The sequence below is a fragment of the Phasianus colchicus genome, chromosome 2, assembly GCF_987193195.1.
Source record: "Phasianus colchicus chromosome 2, bPhaCol1.hap1.1, whole genome shotgun sequence".
Taxonomy (NCBI): Eukaryota; Metazoa; Chordata; class Aves; order Galliformes; family Phasianidae; genus Phasianus; species Phasianus colchicus.
Window position 1 is genome coordinate 71,929,531 of NC_143437.1, and position 12,169 is coordinate 71,941,699.

The following is a 12,169-nucleotide window of genomic DNA, read 5'->3' on the forward strand; positions in this document are numbered from 1 at the left end:
TTTGTTAATATAACAAAGTTGCATTCATAGTTTTATATATATTATATAAAAATAATTTTAAAAGTTGTGTTATAAACTGATCTCTTGTCAAATCGTTTAATTTCATATGACCAGGTGCATTTAGTAACAGGGAGAGGGAAAGAAGTTTATGATCAGCATTTAATCAGGTTCCTGGCTCAATAACAGCCCAAAATGCAGCACATTTTCATGGTAACTACAAAGGCTCTAGAAAATGCTAACCCTGTGTCTTAAATTACCAGTAAGCGACAAAGAAATGCATAAGCCATTACATGGTTGCATGCTAGTGGCTTCATTGGTTTTGACTATAAATGCCAAATTTCACATAAACTACAGTATAAACTACATATAAACTTTTTTCAAGTTACCTACTGCAGTCACCTCAGAAGTGAAGTACTGATATCTATAGATCATAGGCAGAAAATCACCACTCTTCAACCTCCAGGAATTGCTGTTAGACATAGGGAGCGTGGCATTCGCCAAGTCCACATGCACTGTATTTCAGGGTGTTCTAACATATCCCTAGAATGTAACAAGCAAGGTAAGGTGGGTGAACTGCAAAAGACTGCCTGTGTACACAGGCAGACATAATGCTGATAGTGGGATTTGATTATATTCCCATTTACAGAAATCAAAATGAGATGAAAATGAAATCTAGCTCTTCTTTTGGAAGCTACTGAGTTGACGATTCACAGTTCAGATTTGAAGCAGTGAAGATATTTATACCACAGGTACAAAATAAATACATAAATAAACAAAGGAAAAGACATTTCAAAAGTTTTTATATAAGTTCTAAGACTGGAAAAATCATGAAGATGTGTCTGCAGGAAGACATGTCACTAACTTCTAGGATATTTACAGTAAGTTTTACTGCTTCTACCAAAGACACACAGCAAGAAATATTTAGTCTGGGAAAACAGATAAAAGACTTGACCTCCACCAATAACAATGGTGGACATTGAACCAGATTATCTGGCCAGCAAGTGAATAAGCTTGGCCACTAAGTGGATGTGATTAAAATCAGGCATGGACAGAGTTTCCAGCACACAATAGGAGAGCAACATAGATCACTCAATTTCACGTCTTCCATTGCAGCATGATTTGCTTTTGGAATAATATGTTGCAAAGCCAGACACAAATAAATGGTAATAGCTATTTGTCCTCTAAGGCTGCATCTGATGAAGTGAAAACACTCGCTGAATTTTCTTCATGTCTCAGATACTGAACATTATTGTCAGGATATCTGTATTCATTGAATTGTCTTCTCTGTCTCGTGGACATTCATCACGTCTCAAATTTATGGAACTTTGTTCATATGAACATCACAAATTATTTCTAACCTCTCCATTTTTCTTTAAGCATGATTGAATTAAAAACAAAAACACCAACTTGATTTTTTGGAAGGGGCAACGAAAACTTCTGTGCTACAAAATACAGATGGTACTAAAAGAGAAACAAGTAATTCACAGGTGGCATGCATATCAAACTCATTTTTTTCCCTTAGATTATTTCTGCATTGGATTTTCTGTTTCTTCTCCCTTCACTTTCTTCTCCCTTATTGAATGCAAACTCGAAAAGCTTAAATCAAATATATGAAGTCACTAAGTTCAAGCAGATTTGAAATTAGGTGAAGAAAGTTCACTCAAACTCACACACTGTATTTCTGTCTTCAGCAATTTTGAAAACAAACATAATCTGTACCCATAGGAGAGAGGCTGAGGGAGCCTGAGATAGCAGGAATGTCGATCCATGTCTTTTCAAATGCAATGGACTTTAATAAACTTATCTTAAAATGTTATTTTATTTCCTATTGGCTGCTAGGTAGAATTGGGCAATACAAAACTTACAAATTGTTTTTTCAATTTTTTTTTTTTTTTTTTTTAATATCTAGATACAGTCATTATTTCATTACTATGCAAGTGTTGGGGTCAAGATTGCAATTTGTAAAAGGGCTAGGCTCTGATAATTATAAGAAATGATGTTTCTGTACTGTTTGTTGTCTGTTATTACTTACAGGCAGCCATTTCTTCAAAACATCTACACTCCAGTGTGTACATTATATATCTCTCTCTGGTAAAGGTTTCTGCTTTCCTATTTGACCAAAATACTCTGTTAATCTGTTGTTTGCTTCTAATTGGAATTTGGAACATTATCTGCCTCTTTAAAGCTTCCAAAAATATGTTAAAATGAAGTTGAAATAGGATCATGCAATGGGTAATCTTCATCTGAACAAATGCACTCAACTAGTGTCACAATGTTTAACATTGCTATAGCATCACGAAGGGCAATAAAATAAGTTGAGGCAGTCAAGGATTTCATAGTGAAATAGATACACACAAATTATAAAGCTTGGCAGTCCACACAAATCCAATGAAAATTCGAACAATTAAGATATATAAGGTGAGGCTTCATAATCCATTGAAATCCTGACAAGTATTTTGTCTAACTCGTATTCAGATACGGAGTAATTTGAAGCCAAATCATTTTACATTACAAAGGACATTAATGAAAGCCTCTTAATTTAAAGATCGTCTTCCTAGAAAACCAGTCAGTGACACATAACCATGTTTTATTTCCAGCTTGTGAATATTCACAGTGGAACTTCACTGTAGTGAAGATCCATTTCTCCAAGAGGAGAATATTATTTGCCCAGTTGAAGCCTGAATGGGGGATGAGCACCTGAAAGGAGGCTGGGAAAGGAGGATTAAATGAATTGAAACAGCAAAGGGAATACATGAATGAAGAATTGAAGAAATGGAGAGCGAGGAGGAAGCAGAGAGAAGGGAAAAGACTATGTATACAAGATGGCATTATTAGTCCAAAGGAAAAATCCTTGAGGAATAATGGGACAGAAGAGAAGAAAGTGAGATCTAGAAATGTGCAGAAATGACCTATCAAGGAACTCAAGTTTATTTTAGCCTCATAGTTTTCTACTGACAAAAACCCAGAGCTTAGCTAGTTCACAATGTGAAATTTGTAGTCGAAAACAAGCAGGTTTAGTATTATTTTACAAAATAAACATGCAAATGTCCTCTGCCAAGTTCCTGCCTGTGCTGCCTAGCCCTATACCAGAATGTGCATGTGACTGCAAAACAGACTGCAGCTGATTCATGCTGCTCTTGCAAAGGGGGATATTTTACATCCAACTCTTTTCCCTTGCCCTTTATTTGTTGTCAGTACAAGCAGCAAAAACATTCCCTTCTGCTTCATCAAATAGTTCATTAACAACCACTTTTGACAAGATTCCAATGACTTTTCCCCATTTGCCTGCAGCCTCACCTCATCTCAGGTATGGGGGAAATAACAGAAGCACAAAAGTCTTAGGAATTTTTAGCATCCCTGTGTGCACCCTCACCAGAGGTAGACTGGCTGCAGAGACAAAAATCACCAGCCTGCATTATACTGACAAAGGCAGGAACAAAGAGGGAAATCCTGACAGTCAAAAGTTTTGTGAAGGTAAGGCCTGAGATGTGGAGCTTTTTGTTGCTTAATTTTATTTGTCATAGAAATAACAGAAATAATGCCAACCTTTAATCATAACATGAATCTATATACTCATTCTTTCCGGAGTGGAATAGAAGTTATTACACATCAGAACAAATTTCAAATATGTTTATTTGAAATTTAATTATTTTATGTATTTGATATTAAAAATACATATATTTAACAATTCATCACAGTAGCCATGCCACTTACAGACAAAGAAACAGCTTTGCCTCAAAAGGAGTTGCAAAAATTCCTAAGAGTGTGTTGGACTTAGAACAGGACACGCCTATTATTTAGCTACACAACACCATGACTGTATTTTGGAACAGGAGGAAAAGCCTTCTCAGAGGTAGAAATCCTCTTCCCCTCATGCTAATCCACTGTTTTGTACTTTTATGCAATCCACAGAGTATCAATGTTTTTTTGCAAAACCTAAGTAATAGTTTCAGAATTTTTTTGTATTTTTGTAAAATAAATTTCCACTGGAGTTACTGCATAAAGCTAAATCAAAGCTGAAGTTTTTAGCAAACAACACTCATAATAATGATAATTGGTTTATCCCACTCCATATGTTCTTACCCCTTTGTTTTTGTTTCACTTTGATTTTCAATTTCGATGGTTTTATTGAAGCATCACAAAAAAGACATGTATAAGAATTTACAGTGAAAACATCATAATCCAACAGGTATCAGGTATCATACTGAAACCTAAGCATATATAATAGTGAAAAAAAAATATTTTTGAAAAGTACATCAGTTTCAGAGGAATATAATGGAAAGAAGAAAATGCCATTGTACTGGAGGAAATGTTATTTTAAAAAAGTAGTGGTTCCATATGTGCTAGTGCAAGTCCCATCCCAATTTTCAGGCCAGAGAGCCTGCGCTAAAAAGACCCACTTCTTGCTTAAAAGTATGATCCTGATCTTTGTCACACAGGGCTTCCCTATAACTCCACCCTCAAGAAATCTCCCCATTAGGAGATCTAGAGACAGTGACCATGCCCTTGGAGATATTTCAGTGCTGTATGTTGCCACATCTAAATAATAGGCTGCACTCTTCTTTATGTTGCTTAGAAATTTCATCAAGCTTTAACATGTGATGTTTCTCTGCTTTGCAGCTGACAAGCCCAAGCAGAACAGTCTGAAGCAATCCAGCACAGGGATAAACAAATCTTGAAATGCTGTAGCAAAGTCCACATCTGACAAGAAAAGGTGAAGCCTCCAGCACAGCCTACAGTAGCAGAAAGCCGCCTCTCTGTTTATTTATCTAGGATCAAGAAAGTCAGTTCAGCACTTTAACAGTCACAGGCAAATGTCCTCTTTAGATATGCTCTAATCATTCCTTCAATTCCTGGAAGTATTTACATTCCTTACCGGCACCATTCTCATCCTGCCCAGGAGGAGATGAGCAGCCTGTTCCTCTGCCAAGTAATTATGTCTTTCAGACATGGGGGCACATTGTTGATGCCATCGTCTCTTCCTGACAAGAAGGAAACAAAGTTGAGTGTGTCTGTACACTGTTTTTTATCTTCTAATATAGTCATTTAAAGTTCCAGCACATATAGCAAGTGCAAGAGGGAACAAAGCTCAGCTTCCAACATGAGTCCTTTGCAGTGAGTAACCAATATCCCTACCCCTGGAGAAGGACAGACCTGCAGAACTAAGTGGATCAGTTTCACAGTTCAGGGCTGCTGTCGAGACTATTCCTAGCATAAAAACTCTGGAGTACAATTTCCACACAGCTTTCAGAAATGGTGGAACATCCTAAGGATTCCCGGGATGTTTAGTGATTTCCTTCTGCTTGACACTTTCACTTGAGCAGAAGAAAAGAAATACTACGTGGTATCTTAAAATATAACAAATACATTTATATATGCACTGTATCTTTTTTTTCTTTATGATCAAGTGGTAAATTGAAATGACTTTTTTCTTAATTTTTACATTTTATTTTCTTACAAAATCCTATAGTAAATGGAAGCAGTATTTGGCAGTTCATATTTCAGCTTTTGACTCTGAGATGTAGAATTCTCAAAATCCAATTGTTACCTTCAGCAAGTCACTCTAAGCATGAAGCAAGCAAAATCTTTTTTCTCACAAAAACTTCATATAAACCAATAGGGCTTTTATCTATGGACATTCGCATAATTTTGCAGATGATGAGAAATCACAGGCTACAGGTAGTCTTTGATAAAATACAGTCATAAAAGGATAAATAATATGTAAAATAAACTGAACTCATGTAGTTAAATATACTAAATATTGCTGTTAATTTAGAAATATTGATTTCTGCTTGGTTAAGGAATAGTTTGGAATTGAAATTTGCAATCGAGAATCTGAACTCCTTTTCTTGCATGTATACATAGGGACAGAGGAACTTGTGAGGTTAGGGAAGTAGCCACTGCAAACATTAATCATGCTACTTTGGTAGAAATGACACTATACTTGTTGTTAGTCAATAAAATGTTATTTTCTTCATTAGAATTAAGCTGTATAATTAACTTTTTTTTATTCCTAATACTCTGGCAGAAACTGGCTTGACAGAATGGAGCATAAAATGTATTTTATAAACAATCCATTCTGTAATTGGATTGTCCTGAAAATATAATCCTTTCCCTCTGGTTTAAAATTATTATTTATAATCACAAGCCTTAGTAAATTCAGAAATGCAGAAGTCTAAGCTCGAGCAGAGCTTTTTCAGTTCTGCTGCTCTTTTTCCCTTCACTCTCCTGCACCTAGGTGCATTTTTTTTGAGACAGAAAGAGGAAAAAGAGGAATGCACACAGAATGCTGAATGCAATCTTGCAAATGCTTCCTGGTTTTGCTCCCTCACATTTTATTTTTCAGAATCCTAATGTAACACTTCCTTGCACCATCACTTGTTAAAGCCCCAGCTTCTGTGCTGTTGTGTTTGACCAGAAATTAAGCAGCCCTGCATGAGAAATCCTCCCACTCTCAGAATTCTTAGTCCTCCCTTCCTAATGTTAGCCGAGCAAAACGGTATATCTTTATACACACGGTGCAACCGCCAAGAAATCAATTCCGTGTGTTTTCCTCCCTTTTACGCTTTTAAAGAACTGTGATCAGATTTCTGCTTCTGTTTCTTTTATACATCCCTTCCAAGATTTAAAGAAGTGTCTGAGCCCTTCTTCTCTCCTCCGCGGAAAGAAAAAACAAAACAGGTAGAATTCCTCTGTTACTATTAACACCTGAAAATATGATCATGAAACAAAAGCTTTGCTCCTCTGTCCAATTTGATGTCTTTTTCATGCTGCCTCAGTGATGGCCAAATAATTGGTTGTTCACTTGTGTCCTTGTCTCCCCCGACAGTTCCACAGATGCCCTGAACAATGCTCCAAAGACTGCTTTCAGTAGGGGCAAATCCTCATTAATCATTCCTGGCTGACAGCACAAGGGAACACCTGCATCTGGTGCAGGGACCAGGCACCGGCTTCTCAGAGTCTGCATTAAAAAGACCAACAACCAATTCAAGTGGTGGGAGTAGGCTTCTAATAGCCATGTGAGAAATCTCTCCCTCTCTGGGTTTTCCTTTCATTAAATATCTAAAATTAGACCTGTGGCTCATGTTGAGCTTAAAACACCAACATATTCTAAGCAAATCAGGAAATGAACAGTACTGTATGTTATGATAAATGGCTGCTAAATTCTTTATGTCTAGATCAAGCAATGTTAGCATTAAATACTGATGAACTGTCACATAATTTTCATTTAGAAATGACTGCACTTTGAGCTTCATGTCCTGTGGTGCTCATAAATATTTTCCCCTGCTATAATTCACAGATGGGCTATACTGACTACACAGATATTTCTACCCTGTAGTCCTGAGTCCACACTGTATATAAACTCCCTTCCTGTGCAAGCACATCAACCTATCCGTCCAAAGTGTTATCAGAATGTGTTCGTAGTGCAAAAAGGTGCCATAGCCAACCCAGCACTCTAAAACCAAATTCCAGCTTCCTATAGTAACACTTCCTTGACAGAATAATTGTCAGATTTTTAAAACTGTTTTTATTTTACTTAGTGTACAGTGGGGGTATTTTCCTCCTAAGGAAAATGGGGAAGGAATGAAGAAAATAAAAGGAAGCTGTTTTTTTTTTCAATTAGCAGCATTTCTTCATAAAAATGAGCTATATACATATCTGAATATTTAGGGCCATTAAAATCTATGGTAGGATTCCAACTGATTTCAGTGGCTGTAGTCAGACTCTCAGGCCCCGTATCTGATCTGTGATTAAATAAGCACATCTTCCCACATAAACATTGGGTAGGACCACCATGGGTTGGGGATTACCAATGACTACAATGTATTTTTTGCGCACATGACTGAGCACAACTAGGCTTTGACTCTGTCTATAAAATATGTTCAGGTCCCAAACAAGAAAGCACCCAACGGATACAAAAAGTACCTTTTAAAATGCAGGCAATTATCACTCATGCATCACAGTGAAGATTTTAGTGAAGGTCAGAAGGGGTAGTGTAGGAAAAGGTGGTGCAAGTACATCACATGGAACTCAGAGCATTAAAGCACTGCTGGTGCTGAGATACTGTGATACCATAAGAGTATAAAACACATCTAGGATATTAATTACAAATTTAATTTGAAAATATTTTCTTTGATCCTACAGATTGACTTGATTTTGAAAAGAAGATATCTGAAACAGCTGCATGTTGAAGTGGTTTTTATTAATCCTAAAGAAAAGTCTGCATCTCCATTTGCATAGCAAAATCATATTGTGTGCAAACAAGAAAAAAGCTTGCATGCAGAAACTTAACAACAACAAAAAAGTGTCAGCCAAGAGCAATCTACAAACTGCCATATTTGTGAAATCAAGAGTTAAATATGCATGCAGATATAGCTTACACATATTTTCTTCTTTTATCTTTGTATGTATATATTTGTTCTACAATTATTGAACAAAATTTAAAATACATTTATCTTTTGTACTCCATCGTCCTGTAGGAATGGTGGCATTTGATAGATAAACATTTTTTCCTCCAGAAATGCAGATCCCTCATCTGTATAATATAAAACACCTAAATAGTCTAAATAAAGAGATGAAGAAGAGCTGATAGAACTATACAGGCATTCATTTGGCCCAATCTCCAGAAGCCATCAGTACCTTAGTACCCCAGTTACAGATGAAAACTACTTAATGTGGGAAGTCCCTTTCCAATTTTCTTTAACTGAGATATGCAGCAAATTGACATACAGGCAGGAGGCTAAAATGCAAATTCTAGCCCTCACTCATGCTTCATTAGGCTTTCTGAAATCTTTTTAAATTTGTTGTGTAAATAATTTCACATTTGACTTGACCCTATCTGCTGTTTAAAAATTATTTGTTTCATATATACTTCAAATATACTAGGGGAAGTTCTTCAAGCAGACATTGCTGAGGTAAAAATCTTATTAAACATCATCTTGGTTGTTACTAGAAACACTGATTCTAGTATCATACAAAAGTTTGGAATACCTTTCAAGTTTTCTTTCTTTTATGCCAGGAGTTGCTCATGTTTCATAGGCTGAACAGCAAGAGGAGACCCGCGAGTTTTTGTCACAGCTGGTTTTGCTGCCTGCTCGCACTCTAACCATCTACAATGGATCAGCATATTAAAGATGAAATCCACATACGAAAAAGCCTACTTTCATTCCAATTTTAAAAACTCATTTCTGTAGACCATTTCTATTCATAACCATTTTGAAAATCTTGTTAGAGGGAGTTTCCCACTGAAATCACCTAACTCAGCAATACTGGCATACAGCCCATACGGCCATGTTCACCCTCCCTCCCACTTCTTTTAAAAGTTGGAATCAGTCAATTCTCAGAGATAAACTAAAACTTTACATACACAATTTTTCATGTCAAATGTTCTGCCAGCTTGAATACTAGGGAAAAAATGGACTCATTCCAATAGGAATTAGAATGGAAAGCCAGAAGCCCTAATTCAGTACTTAATGATGTCCCATCTTCAACCCAGCCTTCATCTGCCAGTGTTGAAGAAACATTCTTGATCTGCTCTAAACTACATGCATAGATCATATACTCCAATAAGGAAAAATGTCAGGGAAATCATGTAGGTAAGCTTCGTTTTATAAATGCAGTATCCAAAGTCAGCCTAGAACAATTTTTTATTTATTGCCTTTATCTATATTAGTACCTGTAGGTAGAAGACAATGCAAATAATAAACTAAAAATATAACCAGCCTCCCAAATGAAGATCACTTTCTGAGACCGCATCTTGTTTTTTCACTTCTTTCTCATTCCCTAGCTACTGAAACAGTTCTATGGAGGCCAATATCTTATTTATTTATTTATTTACTTGCTGGGGGGTAGCAAGACATATATGCTTTGCTTATATAATATTAGAACAATTAGCATGTCAGAGAAGAAATTTTTCTTACTTTTTTCCCCCTGTATTCCTTTCCAATGATTCCTAAAGTATAAGGAATAATTAACTGAAATCCAATTAATGTTGATTTAGAACACCTGTTTCCAAAACCCTTTGAATAACTTTTTCATATTTTTTCTTTGCTCTTTGTTTTAAGATGAAATACATATCCCTATTCAGTTGCTCTTAGGAGCCCAGAGATTTGCATTTTCTAGACATGAAGAGAACATGTGAAGACTTTAAACACCAAAAGAGCCTGGTGTGTATTTTAGGATAGCAGTAACTTCTTTAACTCTTCCTTTTCCAAATGACAGTCCTTAAGAAAAAGAAAGTGACCAGCTTGAACACTACAACCCCCGCTCAATTTTGTCATGATAGCTAATTAGTGCTTTGGAAATCCGTGACAGTGATGGAGGAAATTAATCTTTTCTGGCTGAATATGCTTACGAGGGCAGGCACTAAATAAAGTGCAGGTTATGCAATAAACACCCACTGCCCATGAAAAAGGATATTCCTTTGCCATTCACTGCAGGTCTGAGCATCTTTCATCCCCATTAGCTAGTTATCCTACTGTTGTGCAAGGACATTCGAGGACAAGGTCTCCTTTCTTTCCTTCACCAACTATTCCTGTGAAAATGAAACAGGACCTGGATCAAAGAACAAATGATTTTTAAAGCACATCAGCATCGCCAAGAAGAGTTTTAAGGGGAAGTGGGTTTATATATTGCTTAGGTACCTCTAAAAATCCCACCCTGACAGTTTAGACACAACAAAGGCAAAGATGCAGTGAGACACTTATTACCATAGACCTGTTGTGAGCCTAGACATAGTAATTAACTCTAAGATGTGATCATAAAAGTGTGACCTCCTGAACACCTTTTGGAATTAAAACATTTTTACAACTTAGGCATGGTACCATAATCCCATGATATTTAACTGAATGAAAAGAAACCTTTCCACTCAGTATTTGCTTTTTTCTTTTTTTCTTTTCTTTTCTTTTTTTTCAATATAGCTGTCTATGAAATTATCTTTGGAGAGAACAGAGGACCATAAGTGAGGATTTCTTACTATTCTTTATCCTTGAAAATATTAGATTTCTGAGTGGAAAAATAAGACATCAGCAAATACTATTCAACCTTAATTTCTGATGTACCAAGCAATCTCTTATGAATCATGTAATGCATTCAAGGGATCAACTTGTGTGGATACTGATTAACTGTATCAGAAGGGCCTGTCTCATTATATATCTTGAGCCTTTTTCATTAGAGCAAATCTGCAAACAAACCTTGAGTGTTTAGATTATTTTGTACCATGCTGCATGTCTAGCCACAGATACAGAATCTACCTATTATTTTTAACAGGATTATAGAATACATGAAAGGGCACTTCCTTAAACACTGATGGTTGAGGGAGAAAAAGAGATTTTGAATACAAAATTCAAAAGAATTGGCAGAAAGAAACCTTTTGCCTCTTTAAAGAGCAGCAGCATATTAAACATCTATATTTTTGAAGCACCTTTAAAAAATTACCCTTGGCATTAGCATTAGAGTGTTTTATGGTAAGCCCTTGAAATTCAGTAATGAATGAAGGAAAGAATGGACAAGAAATAAATAGCATTATGGAGAATTAAGTAAAAAATTAGTCTTGAATTATACAAGCTGTTATAGGTAGCAGCTGGGGGAGGAGGTTACATATTTCAAAGATTATTGATCCTTTTCATGAAAAGCACTTGTATCTTTATAAAGCTTTTTAGCATCCCCAATGGTGTCTTAAGGTTAATACGAATTGAATTAAAATGTTGCATGCAATGGAAAAAGGTTTCTTACTGAGTTTCTTTCTACCATCTCTCTTACCATGTTGTGTTTTGCTCGCTCTTTTGCACTACATGAGTGCAATGCAGTCTTTAGGTTGCTCTGCATTCTGATGCTAAAAACATATAGGCTGCTGCCAATACTGAAGGGAGATTCTGGAGAGAATGGATTCCACGTCTTTATTCTCACACAGGTGTAGGACTTGTACAAAGCTCCATGCATGCAAAACATGGACTTCATAGACTGCAGAAAGGCCACCACCTCCATTAGGGAATTGCATGCATATGCAGGAGTCATAGAGCTAGAATGAGCATGTTCAAAAGAGTCTGCACACTGATGTGCAACCACAGCTCCTTGAAACTACCACATCATGGACATTTTTAGGGTGTAGGACAAGAAACACATCATAGATCTTTACAGGATTAAATATTGATGACAGACTTCAACTTGT

The 12,169-nt window shown here is 36.2% G+C and overlaps 1 long non-coding RNA gene across 6 annotated transcripts in view; it reads right to left on the bottom strand.

Annotated features, from left to right (window-relative positions):
- LOC149919105 (uncharacterized) overlaps nucleotides 1-12,169 on the bottom strand; it is a 165,988-nt gene that overhangs the window by 26,376 nt on the left and 127,443 nt on the right. For 3 of the 6 annotated variants that reach the window (XR_016464771.1, XR_016464772.1, XR_016464769.1), the window contains one exon: nucleotides 4,825-4,982. This is a non-coding gene — a long non-coding RNA (uncharacterized LOC149919105). Of the gene's footprint in view, nucleotides 1-4,695; nucleotides 4,770-4,824; nucleotides 4,983-12,169 lie in introns of those variants that run through there. The other 3 variants (XR_016464770.1, XR_016464773.1, XR_016464768.1) reach the window with 2 other exon arrangements.